The following is a 16976-nucleotide window of genomic DNA, read 5'->3' as shown; positions in this document are numbered from 1 at the left end:
AACACTGACAACATGGACCAACAGAAACATTAATGCAGAATCAAGTCAGCAATCTTCAGAAAAGAAGTCAGACTTTTGGTTGGTACATCTACAGGGTTTAACAAAAATATGGAAAAGCCACAAGAAATGCATGCTTAAAATTTGTTCAAGAACGTCACCTGTGCCATTTCCTCAATATGTGGAAAGTGGCATTGTGTTCAGAACAGTGGTGTGTGTAGTTGAGAGTGCATTACATCTTAACTAAGTGAATGCAAACGTGGGCAAATTGTTGGTGCTCATATGGCAGGTGATGCTAACGAACGTGTGTGTTGAGTAATTGTGGCAGACTGTCACAGACGAAGATAGTGATGGAAAATAAGGGGACGACGACTATAAAAGTCACTGCTGAACTGAATATCGCACTTGCTAACACTGTCAGCACAAAAACACGAAGAGTGCTTTAGAAGTAGAGAACTGCAGGGAAGGCTGGAATTCCAAAACCACTCTTCAGTGATGCAAATACCCTTAACGTGAAAATGTGGTGCTAAAGCCGTAAAATCTGCACTATGGAGTAATGCAAGCAAGTCATTTGGTTGGATGTGTCTTGTTTCAGCTTCTGGCCAAGTTTATGTCCCAACAGAGAAACATGGAGGGGGTTCAGTGGTGATCTGGGTAGCTGTATCATGATGTTCCATGGGCCTCACAGTTGCTCTGCAAGGTCACATTACTCTCAAGGATTATGTGACCCTTCTGGCTGATCAGGTTCATCTCATGTTACAATGTTCATTTTCATTTTCATAAGGTGGTGATGTCTTCCAAGATGACAAAGCTCTTGTTGACATATCTCACATTGTCCAGGACTGGTTTCGTGAGCACGAGGATGAATGCTGCCACTCCCCTGGCCATCACAGTCACCACATCTAAATATTCTTGAGCCTTTCTGGGCTACTTTGGAGACAAGGTGCATGGCCACAGCTCACCTTCATCAACTTTACCTGAACTTGCCACTATTATGCAGGGAGAATGGTATTAAGATTGCCTTGAAAACCATACAGGACTTATTTCTCCATTCCAAGATGACTGGAAGCTGTTTTGAATGCCTTCCAATCTCAATGGTTGTACTACACTGTATTAGGCATGGTAACATTTTTCTGGCACTCCCATATTTTGTCCACCTACATACACCAAACACCACCATACAGCGCATAGCAGAAGTTACTTTGAACCACTTCTAGTCATTCCATTTCCTGTCCCACACACAAATGGAGTGACAGACAAATGGCTGTCTATATGCTTGCATATAAGAACTGACTTATCTTCACAAGATGTATGTTGGTGACAGTACGATCATTCTGCAGTTGTTTTTTTTTATGCCAGTTCTCTAAAGTTTCTGAATAATGTTTAGCAAAAATTATTCCTTCTTCCCTCTAGGTATCCCCATCGGAGTTTATGGAGCATATCCATAATAATTGTATGCTAACAACACATCTCTGAATTGCTTCAGTATCTTCTTTTAATTTGATCTGGAGGGAATCTGACATACTAGCAGTACCCAAGAACGAATTACACTAGTGTTCTGTATGTCATGTCCTTTATAGATGACCTAAATTTGCCTAAAATTCTTCCAATTAAACAGAGTCCATCGTTCGCTTTCACTACACCCAGCCTTACATATTCGTTCCATTTCGTGTGTCTTTGCAACATTACACCTTGATATTTAATTGGTGTGACTGGGTACAGAATTGGTGGAGTGTTGCTTGAGGCAAACATTTTCATTCATTCATTCATTCATTCAGTCAGTCAGTCAGTCACGCAATCAGGCCCAGTGGACCACACGCCACCACAGTTAGAGCTCTCCACCCGTCTCTGTCTCTCTGTCTTCTGCTATCTGTCTCCAGTTTTCCCTGACTCCCAACTCCAACAAGTCTTCTCACACTCCATCGATCCATCTCTTTCTAGGTCTTCCCACTGGTCTGCTGCCTGGCGGGATCCAGTCCATTGTGATTTTGGGCCACCTTGTCGCCTCCATTTTAACTACATGTCCAGCCCATTGCAGTCTTTTGCTTCTCATCACTCCCAAGATGTTAGGCTCCTTGTACAGCTCTTCTAATTCAGTGTTATGGCGTCTTCTTGATTTTCCAGTAGTCTGATCTCTGACTGGCCCAAATATTTTCCTGAAGACCTTCCTTTCAAATGTAAGCAGTCGGTTAAGGGGTTTTAGTGCTCCAGGTCTGAGAACCATAAAGTACTACTGGCATTATTAATGTCTTATACAACCATAGCTTTAGTTGTTGAGACACACTTCTACATTTTAATATAGGGTCTAGAGAGTGATAGCATCTGTTTCCTGCCTGCAGTTGTGCTTTTATCTCTGCTTCAGCTGATGTTGCTTCTGTAAAAATTGATCCAAGATATTTGAACTCTTTCAAATGTTTATACCTGATGATGTTCATAATTAAATCTTGAGAGTTTTGGATCTTTCTTTCTATGGTCATATACTCAGTCTTTTAAGAGCTAATTTGTAGACCGATCTTAGCTGCCAATAACTCCAAGTTCTGGATACTTCCCTACAGATCACCTCATGCGCATGCTAATAGCGCAATGTCGTCTACATAGGCCAGATATGTCATGTGTTCATTGCCAATTTGAATGCCCTGGAAGTTTTCTTTGTCGAAATCCCGCATTACCTCGTTAAGTGCCACGTTGAAGAAGACAGGTGATAGCTCATCTCCTTGACGTAATCCTGGAAACTTGGAAGCTTTCTGTCATTTTACTGCCTACCTTAACCTTAAGTTTTGTGTCATTTAGGCATACCTCTACCAGTTTGACCAATTTCTTCAGTATACCAAACTCTGTGATAGTTCTGATCAGGCTACATATATGTATACTGTCGTAAGCCTTCTTGAAGTCTACGAACAGGAGATGTATCTCTCGGGTGTATTTGTACATTTTTTCACAGACCTGTTTTGGACAGAAATCTGGTCCGTGGTTGATCGTCCTGCTTGAAAACCTCCTTGGTATTCTCCAATTATGTCTGTTGCTAGAGGTTTTAGTCATTCTAATAGGCAGTTGGAGAGGATCTTATAACAGGTGTTGAGTCTATGCCCCTATACTTGTCACATGCTGATTTGTCTTTATTTTTATATATTGGGCATGTCACAGCTACCTTCCATTCCTCTGGTATTTCATGTCTTGCCCAAATTTGCTCGATTAGCTTGTCAATTTTGAAACAAGGTTGGCAGCCCTGCAGCTAGGCAACGGCGCCAGTTTTGGTGTTCTCGTAGAGGTAAGTCATTTTTGATTTTAAAATGTATAGTTTACTACTGATTACTTGGTGAATAGGTGTATTAGTGTGCCTTTTAAGTGTACCATTAAATGTCTCATTTTTCTTTACGTAATATAGCAGAAAATGTGAAAAGATCGTACAGTCATATTTTCTGTTTACGTTTTGCCGCAGCAAATCTATAGAATTTCGTTTAGTTGTTCTCTGCTCTCTCCAGCAATTTAACTGTAGCATACCTCTTCATTATTTAACTAGCATTTCCGGAAAGTAGTGTAAAGTTTAAGTTGTTTCAGAAACTTTGCACTGTTGTTTTTGTTTACACACAGTTGTGTATAGGCCAAACATGTGGAGCCATATTTTCATGTTTATCTGTAATTTAACTGACTTATTCTTAACAAACTATTACGTTTATCATGAGTGAAAAATGCTTGACTTGCCATACAATTGTTAGGTCGGAGCTTTGGTGTGATGGGTGCTGTAGTTTTTTCCGTGTGGGAGACTGTAGTGGCGTGGGAATAGGGGAAGTAAATGAGACTCATCAGTGGTTTTGTAGGATTTGTAGTAAAGATAGGAAGATACTAGAACAAGAGGGGAAAATTGCCGCCCTTCAGGCTGAGTTAGGCAAGGCCAGGGGAGATCTTGACAGGTTAAGGAGGGAGAAGGGTAAAGAGAGGTGGGAAGTGGCAACAGGCAACAGGAGGAATAGGCCTCGAACTTTATCTGACAGCTTCATAGTGAATGTGGAAAATAGATTTGACCTGTTGCTTCAGTTAGAAACTGGTGAGCCTCAAGCAGTTGCAGGTGTAGATAGGGCACAACAAACTGTAAGCAGCAAATTAAAGTATGGGAGTAGGGAAACCAGTAAAGAGAAAGAAAGTACTGTTGTTAGTTAGTTCCCATGGAAGAGGTGTACGCCAACTTTTGCAGGATGAACTAGGATCAGAATACCATGTCACCAATTTTTTTTAAACCTAGTGGTTATAGTGGGTGGGGCAGGTAACAGTATTGACAGAGATCCTGGGTACAGTATAGAGTGTGACCTGGCAAAGATTGCATCAGCATCAAAGCATACTAGTGTTGAGTTTGTAACTGTTCTTCGGCGCCATGACTGACCTCATTTGAACTCTTCTGCCAAGAGAGTAATTTGGAGCTGTAACGGCTGCTTATGTCGGGTGCAGGGACACACATTGGTGTGGTTCCTGTTGATTCTCTCAATAGGTGGGATTATACTAGGCATGGCCTTCACCTCAACAAGAAGGGGAAGGGTAAACTGGCTGGGAAAATATCAGGAAAGTTAAAAGGGGGGAAGGCACTGTCACGAGTGATAAAATACCAGTGGTTGTAAGGTTCAGAGAAGACCCTTTTTTACGGTAGCAAGGACAGAAAGAAACCAAATTTTAAGAGAGGTTAGGACTGAGAAAAACCTTCAGTTTGAGAAAGAAACCAAAAAACATAATTCTAGCTTATTACATCAGCATAAACAGCCATTGGTTAAGAATTTTCAACAGTCAGCAGATATTTGTAACTCTACCCAATTTTAACTCAGTCAATGTGAAATGTCAGCTATCTTTATTGCATCAAAATATTCAAGGGCTGAGAAATAAAATTAATGAATTAATTATCTGCATAGACGAATTAGAGTCTTCAAACCCAGCTGACATAATCTGCCTCTCTGAACATCATGTGACCACTGGTATAGAACTTTTAAGTGTTACAGGGTTTAGGTTAGCATCTCACTTTTGTAGATCAGAAATGGAGAAAGGAGGAATGGCCACATTCATCAGAAACTGTCATAAATTTAAGAACATAGACATTCATAAATTTTGACTAGAACAGCATATGGAAGCATGTGCAACAAAAGTAGAATTTCACAAAAAATCCTTTATAATATTAAGTGTATATCAAGCACCTGTAGGTAACTTCAATGTGTTCGTAAGCCACCTTGAAACTGTACTGGCCCGTTTAACAACCAAAAACAAAGAAACAGTGGTTGCTGGTGATTTCAATGTAGATTTCCTTAAAGACTCTCCCAATAAGAATTTATTTGAGTTAGAAACACTATCATTCAACTTAATTCCCACTGTAAAGTTCCCCACTAGGGTAGCCAATTGCTCACTAACTGGCATTGATAATATCTTTATAGAAAAGTCCGATGAACAAAATTATATTACGAAACCAATAGTCAATGGCCTCTCAGATCATGACATGCAGTTCCTTCTGTTAAATGTTAACACTGAACAGGATATAAAATCTGTTAATTCTGAGCTCAAGAGGGTAATCAATACGCCAAAAATCGATTATTTTAGGACACTCCTCCGAGACATTCACTGGACTGATGTTTACAGTGCTCATGACATGACTTTTGCTAATAGAGTGCTTATCTTATTTGAACACTGTTTTCCCCAAAACTTACCAAGGTTAGATCAAAGTCTACAAAGAAGCCATGGATTACTCAAGGAATAAGGGTATCTTGCAAAACAAAAAGAAAACTGTATCTGCCAATCCGAAACAGTTCCGATGTTGATGCTATAGCACATTACAAGAAATACTGCAAAATATTGAAGACTGTAATACGGACATGAAAGCAAATATATTACAAGGAAAAGATAGTCATATCAGAAAACAAAATAAAGACAATATGGGATATAGTGAAGGAGGTGACCGGTAGAACCAGACATGAAGAGGGACAAATAGCATTAAGAGTAAATGATACATTGGTGACAGACATGTATAGTGTTGCAGAACTTTTTAACAAACACTTTATAACTGTTACTGACAAGATGGGGTTGTCAGGTTCTGTAGATGCTGCTATGGAATACCTCAGACCAGACATTTCAAGTAACTTCCATAATATGAATTTGACCCTCACTACCCCAGCAGAAATAATGTCCATCATAAAATCTTTAAAATCAGAAACATCTAGTGGGTATGATGAAATATGAACAGGGTTCCAGAATGAGATTTTCACTCTGCAGCGGAGTGTGCGCTGATATGAAACTTCCTGGCAGATTTAAACTGTGTGCCCGACCGAGACTCAAACTCAGGACCTTTGCCTTTCGCGGGCAAGTGCTCTACCGCACTTGCCCGCGAAAGGCAAAGGTCCCGAGTTCGAGTCTCAGTCGGGCACACAGTTTTAATCTGCCAGGAAGTTTCATCAACAAGGTTAATTAAAGAATGTGATTCTGAGCTAAGTAACATATTAAGCTATCTGTGTAACCAGTCTTTATCAGTGGAATATTTCCTGAATGGTTAAAATATGCCGAAGTTAAGACACTGTTTAAGAAGGGAGATAAAGAAATAGCATCAAATTTCCGTCCAATTTCACTTTTGCCAGCATTCTCAAAAATTTTAGAAAAAGTAATGTACAATCAGCTTTATAACCATCTCAGTTCAAATAACATACTGTCAAAGTCACAGTTTGGATTTCTAAAGGGTTCTGATATTGAGAAGGCTATCTACACTTACAGTGAAAATGTGCTTAAGTCATTAGATAAAAAATTGCAGGCAACTGGTATATTTTGTGATCTGTCAAAGGCATTTGACTGTGTAAATCACAATATCCTTTTAAGTAAATTAGAATATTATAGTGTAACAGGAAATGTTGCAAAATGGTTCAAATCTTATATCTCTGGCAGGAAACAAAGGGTGTTATAAGGAGAGAGACATTTATCAAGTTATCAGGCATCATCCAACTGGGAACTAATTACATGTGGGGTCCCACAAGGTTCCATTTTAGGGCCCCTACTTTTTCTTGTGTATACCAATGACCTTTCATCAGTAACATTACCAGATGCCAAGTTCGTTTTGTTTGCCGATGATACAAACATTGCAATAAATAGCAAATAAAGTTTAGTCTTAGAAAGATCACCTAACAAAATATTTGTGGACATCAATCACTGGTTCCTAGCCAATTCCTTGTCACTGAACTTTGAAAAAAAAACACACTACATGCAGTTCAGAACTTGTAAAGGGTGTCCCACGAGTATATGCCTAACATATGATGACAAGCAGATAGAAGAACTGGACAGTGTTAAATTCTTGGGATTACAGCTTGATAATAAATTCAACTGGGAAAAGCACACCGCAGAACTGCTGAAGCATTTAAAAAAAATTCTATTTGCAATGAGAATTGTGTCAGACACAGGGGATACAAAAATGAAAAAAGCTGGCATACTATGCTTACTTTCATTCCACAATGTCATATGGGATTATGTTTTGAGGTAATTCATCAAGCCAAGCTAAAGTTTTCTGGGCACAAAAACGTGCAGTAAGAGTTATATGTGGTGCGAACTCAAGAACATCCTGCAGAAGCCTGTTTAGGGAACTTGGGATACTAACTACTGCTTCTCAATATATTTATTCTTTAATGAAATTTGTCATTAAAAATACATCACTTTTTCAAACCAACAGCTCAATTGGTTGGTTGGTTGGTTTTGGGGAAGGAGACCAGACAGCGTGGTCATCGGTCTCATCGGATTAGGGAAGGATGGGGAAGGAAGTCGGCCGTGCCCTTTCAGAGGAACCATCCCGGCATTTGCCTGGAGTGATTTAGGGAAATCACGGAAAACCTAAATCAGGATGGCCGGACGCGGGATTGAACCGTCGTCCTCCCGAATGCGAGTCCAGTGTCTAACCACTGCGCCACCTCGCTCGGTAACAGCTCAATTCATGGAATCAATACTAGAAATAAGAATAATCTTCACATGGATTTAAAGTCACTTAGTCCTGTACAAAAAGGTGTGCAGTATTCAGGAACACCCATTTTCAATATCTTGCCAGCAGCCATAAAAAGCTTAATAACCAATGAAATTCACTTTAAGAGAAGCCTAAAGGATTTATTGGTGGCCAACTCCTACTCCATTGATGAATTTCTCAGTGCACAATTTCAGCGCAATAATGTGTTCATTGTAAATAAGTATTATAGTAGTTGTATTACACATTTATTACCCTATAAATAAATAAATAAACTTTTTTATTTTAAATTCTGTGCATTAATATTTGTAAAATGATTCTTTCATAAAGTGTCCATTAAAAAATGACAATCATTCAACTTGGGACCTGTGGAATGGTACATTAGCATATTTGTTTGAGTTATAAATATCTGTCATGTATTATTGTTTTTCTGACATGTTCTACATCCTGGAGGACCTCCTCACTAGGGATCAATTGGAATGAATGTAAATCAAATCTAATCTAATCATCTCCAGCCTTGAGAAGTTCAATGGGAATTCTGTCCTCCCTGGAATTTTACCCTTCTTAAGGTTTTTTGTCTGGTTCTCTATCCCTTCAATGGTGGGTGGAGGATATTCTGGGTCTATGGTTACTGGGTCACCAAACTCAAGTAGTTTGGTTGGTTAATCAGAGTTTAGTAATTCTCTGAAGTATTCCACCCATCTTCTCCCAATTTTTTGATCTTCTGTTAACAGTTTTCCATTGGCATCTTTCATGAATTTGTGTTGATGGTATGTCCCTCCTTTAAAACTTTTCACTTTTATATGAAGTTCTTTGCACCTATTTCCATGGAAGTCTTGTTGAGCTTCCTCCATGATGCTTTTTACATATTTTCCCTTTGCTTTCTTCAATGTGGCTTCTGTCTACCATTATTTTTCTTCGAACTTCGATTTTTCTTCTTCTTGCATATTAATTTGTATACACAGTAATTTGGCCCATTGTCTCTCTCTGATAGCTTCCTCATATCCCTGATCTAACCACACTCTTTTTCCCTTAGTTCGCTTTGGGATTACTTCTTGGGCTGTTTCTTTAATGATCTTTGCCATCGCCTTCCAGTTCTGATCTACCACAGTATCTCCATCTTCATTCAAAGCCTCAAAATGGTTTGTGAGTGCTACCTTGAAAGTAGTTCTTATATTATCGTCAATCAGACTCCCCTGGCCATATCAAGTGACTCTTTGCATTCTTTCGTACTTCCTGGCTCTCCATGGCACAAACATTAACGATTGTTTTTCCTTTTTATCATTAACAACTTACGTATTTCCACATTTAGAGCAATTTGCCAGACGTCGAGGACAGGATTCATGTCCCAAATGTCTGTGCTTCTCTTATGCGTCATGGGCTTCTGTTACTAATCATTGTTGGGGTCCCAATCACACTGCTAGTAGCATATCTGGTCCAGATCACCACACCATCTCCTTATAGTGCTGACACTACCACCCTGGAATTCATACACCACAAGGTCACTCCACTCCCACTCCCAAGCCACAAGGGTCTTTACAGTGCACCACCCCACGCCCACCTACCTGAGGCATGAATCAACTGTAATATACTAGTGGGAAATAAATACTTCAACTGTCTTCAAACTACCAATGATTTATCCTGTCCACCTACCTCCACTGGACAGCTCTCACACCTGTGCACCACCAAATAGAAATTCTGGGCAAGTCATCCTGTACCCTTGTGAAGTCACTCAATGATGACACTTTCCCCTATAGAACTGCATCAGTAGCAAATAGTTGCAGATTGCATCTTACCCTATCCATCCGAATGTCAATGTATATAGAGAACGAGAGTGGTCCTATGACACTTTCCTGGGGCCCATGTGTCTCCAATTAACACAACATTGTGTGTTCTGTTACTCATGAAGTCTTCAGGCCATTCACATATCTGGAAACCTACTTTGCAGGCTCTGAACTTTTAACAGTTTGTATTGTGGCACTGTGACAACCAAGTTCCAGAAAGCTACGAATATGGTACACAGTCTGTTGCCCTTCACCCATCACTTGCTTGTGCAGAACTCAACTTGCCTTTTTCTCACAAGAGCGACACTTTCAAAAATACATGTTGATTTGTGGATAGAAGCATTTCTCTCTCAAAGAAATTATATTTGAATTTAGAATATGCTGTACAGTTCTGCAGAAAATTGATATTAAGGCTGTTGGCACACTATTTTGCAGGTCCATTCTTTTAGTTTTATTATATACAGGAGTCACCTGCCCATTTTCCCAGTCACTTGGGACGTCCTGCTGGGCGAGAGAGATGTGACACACGCAAGCTACGTAAGAGCCCCATACTGAATAGTAGTGTCTGTCAAACCAAACAAGGATTCCATCTGGGCTTGACAAATTACTTGTTTTCAACTCCTTCAGCTGCTTTTCAATGCAATGTCTCCATGCGGAGTTTCTGCAGCAGTTAAACAATGGTCTGTGCACTAACCCAATTGATGTAAAAGTGACTGAATAGAAGCCTTTGACCTCTTTAGAAATTTTACACATGACTAGAATTTACTAGGATTCTCCTCTAGATCTGAAACTAATGTATGAGAGTGGAAGTAATAGTACATCACACACGATCTTTTTATGAACGTACTAGCGTGTGGCTTTCAACTGTTGCCATTTCTGCCTTCTTTCTTGGAACAGAGTAAAACAATCTTTTTTATCCAACACTGTCCAAATATTGGCATTATACCAAAGGAGGTCTTTCCTGTCCTCATTGCACTTACTTGGCACATACTTCTCTAGAGGGTGATTTACAATCAATGTACACTTTGGCAATAACTTTTCTACATACGTTATACTGGTAGTCATTGGTCACTGTTAACATTCATCTGAAATTTCTGTGGTTCAATTCTATGTGTGATTTTCACTATCTAAGCCAAAGACTAACATACCCCATCCTTCTCTCTACAAATTACATTTCTAGAAAATGACACTTTCAGGACAGGCAGAACATAGAATCTAGTTCTTTGACTTACTCATGAAGAAGTCGCTGAAGAGTGGCTGCTACTGATGCACCGATATCCTGGCACCGATCTACCAGCCAACCAGAGATGAAGTTGATGATAAAGGAACTAAACTACTGGGTCAAATTATATGAGCAAGTCAAAGCGTTTAAAAGGGCGTGACAATAGTTGTAATACGATAGGTAAAATAAAAGACAGAGAACCCAGGCAGTACCTTGTACGAGAGGTCTAAAGGCACAACAAGGTGAGAGGGGAAGGAAGTAACTTGCGGTCGTTTTGTTAGTACCCCCTACAAGGGGGGGCTCTTAAACCCACAACCACCCTAACACAAAGTGGAAGAGCATTATAGGTTAGAGTAAAATCCACTCTCCCTCAGACAATGCAATACTTTGGTAGTGGCTGTAATGTCATCTGCAAGCATCTGAGGTAATGAGATACACAAGCCGAGAGCATGCCCCAGATCGACCAGCAGGGCGCACTCGACAAGAACATGCATTATCGTCATTTGACTACTGTAGGTGCCGTAAAAAGGATCCTCCCGATGCATAAGGAACTCGTGGGTGAGTCTCACGTTGCCAGTGCACAGTCAGCACAACATGACAGCATCTTTCAGAGAGGCCTGGAAAGATTTATGCCACATTTTAGTGGACTCTCTAATTGCTCTCAACTTGTTTTGGGTCGTAGTAGCATGCCCGTCCAATACCCAGAGCCTCAAAATATTGTGTCAGAGTTTTATCTTAGGCCTGTGCCCAGTATCCCAACGTAAAGTTTATCTCCTGTAATTGCGTCTTTAGCTCAACGATCAGCAAGTTCATTTTCTGGAATGTGTGTGGCTCGGTGTCCAGATGAAGGCCACTGTCTTTCCAGAGCTGTAGAGGTCAGACAGTAGGTCCTGGATGTTTGCTACCAAAAGATTTTTGGGATAGTAGAGTGTTATGCCCTTTAAGCAACTCATGTATTCGCTACAAAGCAGGAAGTTCATCATGGCCTCAGATTTGACGTACCACAAAGTCCAAGAGATGGCAACCATCTCTGCAGCGTATACACTGCAGGAACTCAGCTGAGAGTGCTTCTTGCATCCCCTTGCAAGTGCAAAAGCTTAACCAACCCTGTTTACTTTCGATCCATCTGTGTATATGCATACAGAATTAGAATCAATTCAAGAACATTTTCAATGGATGCTTCCCCCTCGTATCAACACGTGATAAATACAATAAAAGTAAGACATGGATTACGGAAGGTATCAGGATCTCTAGTATTAGAAAGAGGGAAACGCATAAGGAAGCGAAAACCAACCATGATGCTGAATTTATTACGTACAAAATCAAATACAAAAAAATATTTGATCGGGTAGTTAAACAAGCGAAACAATTGGCAAACAGTAAATATATAGCTAATGCCTCAAATAAATCAAAAGCAGTATGGCAGGTTGTCAAGAAAGAAACAGGTACTGAAGAAACAAAACATTTTCATTACAAACTAGAAACTGGTGGGAATACTGTTACTAACACTCAGCACATCTGTGAAGAATTTAATAAGTACTTCATAACCACAAACAAAATTCATAACTTCTTACTTCCACAAAGACGACCTGATGCAGTACTGCAGAAATCAAGAGAGTTTAAGTTTACTGCAGTATCATGTCATGAAGTAGCTAACATCATACAATCCCTAAAAAATCTTAAATCTGTGGGCTGGGATAAAATTCCAACAAATATCATAAAGGCAGGAAGTGACAGCATTGCATCTCAACTCTGTAAAATAATAAACCAATCATTTGATGAGGGCTGCTTTCCAGACAGACTGAAATATGCTGAAGTCTGTTCAATCTACAAAAAGGGGAAACAAGATGAGTTAGTAAATTTCTGCCCAGTGTCTATACTCCCAGTTTTCTCTAAAATAGTTGAACGAATAGTATGTAATCAATTAGGAAAGTACAATAAGGAAGGTAATATTATTCTCAATAACCAATATGGGTTTAGGAAGGGACGAAACACTTTACAAGCTGTAAATGAACTAATCTCTAAAGTAAGTAAATGCATTGACAACAAACCAAGTGTATCTGGCATTTTTTGTGACCTCTCAAAGGCATTTGACACAGTAAACCATACGCTACTGCTCCAAAAATTGGGTACCTATGGCTTCCATGGAAAATCTATAAGATGGTTTTCATCTTATCTCAAAAACAGATACCAAATGGGGTGATGCATCAAGAGGGAGAGAAAACTTGCTCTAGCTGGAAAGAAATTCAAGCAGGTGTGCCCCAGGGCTCGATATTAGGACCACTTCTGTTCTTATATTACATAAATGACATGCCTAGCAAAGTAAATATAGATACAATACTTTACGCAGGTGACTCAACTGCTGTAAAAACACTGATGAATTGGTAAGGACCATGAAACAAACTCTACAAGAACTTTAACAATGGATACAATACAATGCTATGAAATTAAATCTTGAAAAAACCCAAATCATACACTTCAGGCTCAAACAAACTACTGAATGTATATCACAAATAGAATACTCAGGTAAAGAACTGACCACAGTTGATTCTGTAAAATTTCTTGGGATAACTTTAAATAAAAACTTGCAATGGACCGACCATGTGGACAGTTTACTGAAGAGATTAAATAGTTTGGTTTATGCAATGAGGGTACTACACAAAGTAATGGATTTAACGGTGAAGAGAACTGTATACCACGCGTATTTCGTAACACTTATATGGGAATAATATTTTGGGGTGCTGAAAAGACAAGCCTCCTTAAAAAAAAAAAAAAAAAAAAAAAAAACCACACACAGAGCAATGACAGGAACCAATAGTAGACATTCATGCAAACCACTATTCAAAAGCCTGGACTTCATGACAATCCCTTCCATCTTCATATATGAAATACTTCTCTTAGAACAGAAAAACTCTCATCTGTTTGAAGGAAATACATTCACACATGTCTATGAAACTAGACATAAATTGAAATACATGCTACCTTGTCACCAACTCACAGTATATGAAAATACTCCATATTACATGGCTCTGAAGATCAGAAATAAGATAAGGTCAATATTTTGGGAATCCACATTGGAGACCATTGGCACATACCTAAAAAGCAAATGTTGTTATAGTCTAGAAGAATTTCTAAATGAATAAAAAGCAATGTTATAGTTTAGAAGAATTTATAAATAGGAATAGGGAGTAAAGATACAAGTACAAATGGTATACTTTCGAAGCCATATAGATACAAAGTATACACGTTCACTGTATATTCATGTTTATATACAGAATTATAGTTTGAATGGCAGTTTGTATCCTGTTCAGTACATCCATACTTCATATGGGTGTGTGAAGGCTATGGTAATGATTCAATGAGTTACGAAAAGATTTAAAATATAATGTTGTATTTTTATTATAATAAGCAATGTATGTATTACGTATTTCCTGCAGTATATAAAATACTGTGACAACTTAGGTTAAAGACTGACGAGTCACCAATGTTCTTAATCGAATGATTTTATAAAAACATGTTATGTAACAATAAAATATCTTATCTTAATAATTGTGGAGGATTGAAAGAAACAGGTGTCCGAGAATGGTAGGATCAGCATCCTTCTCGGGGCCTCAAAAGAGGTCCATCTGTATCACAGGACAGGGTACAGCCCATGGAAGGTGTGGAGACGGAACTCTAGGCTCACAGACTAACGAAGCCTGTTGGAGATCCTTCAGCAGAATATCAAGTAGGATACCAGCTGGTCTTCCCAGTTTTGGACAATGGGCAAACAGTCTGAACTGCTGGTTGTGGAAGAGAGTTGAGTGACATGGGTGGTAGACATCAGACAGATTACGAGTTCATAACTTGCCAGAAGCTGCTCATCTAACCCGCAGCAGCGGGATAATGGCTTCCGCCACGAGGCTGTCAACAGGGCTCGTATGGCGTTACCAACCGCATCCAGTGTGGTGAACAGGGTTCAGCAAATGCAGTATGGACAGTGCTGCCATCCCACAGGCAACATCCCTAGTCCAAGCAGTTCAAAAATCAGTGCTTTGTAAAATCTCAGAACTGTGGGACCCATGCCTCACGAGTAGTGACTATGAAAATGGAGAGCATTCAGCTTCTTCATGCAAACTGCCTTGAGCTGGCAAACATGCAGCAGCCAAGTTAGCTTGTGATCAAATGAAATACCTAAGAACTGGAAAGTTTCAATAACTTCAAGTACCAGGTCACCAAGGTAAATTCGTGGGTGCAAGTGCACTGTACGGAGTAGACAAAAATGCATAACTCACGATTTTTCTGGAGAAAATTGATAGAGTGATTCATGGCCCAGTCATGGACTCTCCAGCCAACCCCCTCAAGTTGGCGCACAGTGGTGCAATGATGCAGAGGCATAGTATTGGCAAAGGTCACCCACGTACAGTGGTGGAGAGATTGTGGGGCTCATTGCATTTACAATACCACTGATGGCGATGGCAAACAGTGTTATGCTCAGAGCCAATCCCTGAGGGACTCCAGCTTCCTATACGTAGTGGCTCCTGAGAGTTTACACTATCCGAACCAGAAAAAATTGGAGAGAGAGGAAATTCTGAATAAAAATGGATAAACTGCCCCAAAAACCCCACTCCTGCAGCACAGAGAGGACATGATGTTGCCACATGGTATGGTATGCCTTCCATATGACAAAGAAGACAGCAATCAGATGTTGGCGATGCACAAAAGCATTGCACACTGCTGATTTCAAATGAACCAGGTGATCTGCGGTGGACCGGTGAGCCCAAAAGCCACTTTGGAATCTTGATATAGCCGTCCATCTTCAAGGCACCAACAAAGACAGCGAGCGACTGCCCATTTGTTCAAATAGCTTACACAGCCCATTCATCAGAGACTGGTCGGTAGTTAGTTAAAATATGTGGGTCCTTTCCCAGTTTCAGGACAAGAATAATAATAATAATAATAATAATAATAATAATAATAATAATACCTTCCCGCCATTGAGAGGGAAATACTCCCTCCTACCAAATGTGATTAAGAAGTCTGAGGGTGTGTTTCATACTGTCAGCACAAAGATGTTTGAGCATTTGGTTACGGATTTTGTTGATTTCAGGGGCCATATCATGACACTGTCGAATTGCTGCTAAGCTCCCATTCACTGAAAGGGACATTATATGATAGAGAGCTGTGTGCATGGAAAGATCGCAGGCAGTGCTCAGCAAGGGGTTTCCTCGTCAGGGAATGAAGTTGGTAATTACTGCATGCAGACACTTCATCTTAGTGTGCCAATAAATATTCGGTAGGTACCATGGGATAAGTGCAGATGTTACCATTGACAAGGTTGCTAGAAACCACTGTGGGTGGAATGCAGTGGAATTTAGTCCATACTTGGAATGGGGGGTGAAGGGGGGATCGCATAGTTGAGACATATTGCTCTCAACACTCCTGCTTCCCTTTCTTTATTGAAATCCGCACTATCACCTGGAGTCTCTTGAATGCTATTAAATTTTCCATAGAGGGATGGTACTTGTGCCATTGATAGCCGTGGCTATCTTCAGACCACCATGGCACTGGCCATCATCAGGATGAGCTGGAGGAGTAGGGTATTGCTACTGCTGCAGCATGAGTAATAGTATCCTGTAACCATTTGTTGTTATCTGTCACACGAGTGGCTGCAAAAGTGGCTGCAAAGGAGAAAGCCTGCCAATCGGCTTTCTGAAGCGACCAACTTTGACCATGTTCTGGATGTCTGTGGGGGGAGAGGGAGGGAACGATAGGAAAATTGTCGCTGTCACAAAGATCACCATGGATGCACCACTGAAATAGGTGTAAAATACTCGGGCAGCAAACTGCAAGATCAATTACTGAAAATTGTTTCCTGGGCTACACCGAGATGGGGTGCAGCTCCCGTGTTGAGTTGGCAGACATTCAATTCTGGAAGGAGATGTTCTAGTACTCAGGCTCTGCAAGACAGTGATGCTGCCCCATAGAGGATTATGGATATTTAATTACTCAACAAGAATAAGTCGACTAGCTGTGC

At 40.0% G+C, this 16976-nt stretch overlaps 1 protein-coding gene across 4 annotated transcripts in view; it reads right to left on the bottom strand.

Moving 5' to 3' along the window:
- The window catches only part of LOC124554933 (nuclear pore complex protein Nup98-Nup96-like), a 236048-nt gene that overhangs the window by 108437 nt on the left and 110635 nt on the right, over positions 1-16976 (bottom strand). The window lies entirely within an intron of this gene.

This window comes from Schistocerca americana, chromosome X, assembly GCF_021461395.2.
Source record: "Schistocerca americana isolate TAMUIC-IGC-003095 chromosome X, iqSchAmer2.1, whole genome shotgun sequence".
In the NCBI taxonomy this organism is placed as follows: Eukaryota; Metazoa; Arthropoda; class Insecta; order Orthoptera; family Acrididae; genus Schistocerca; species Schistocerca americana.
This window is presented reverse-complemented; position numbering and strand designations above follow the sequence as displayed.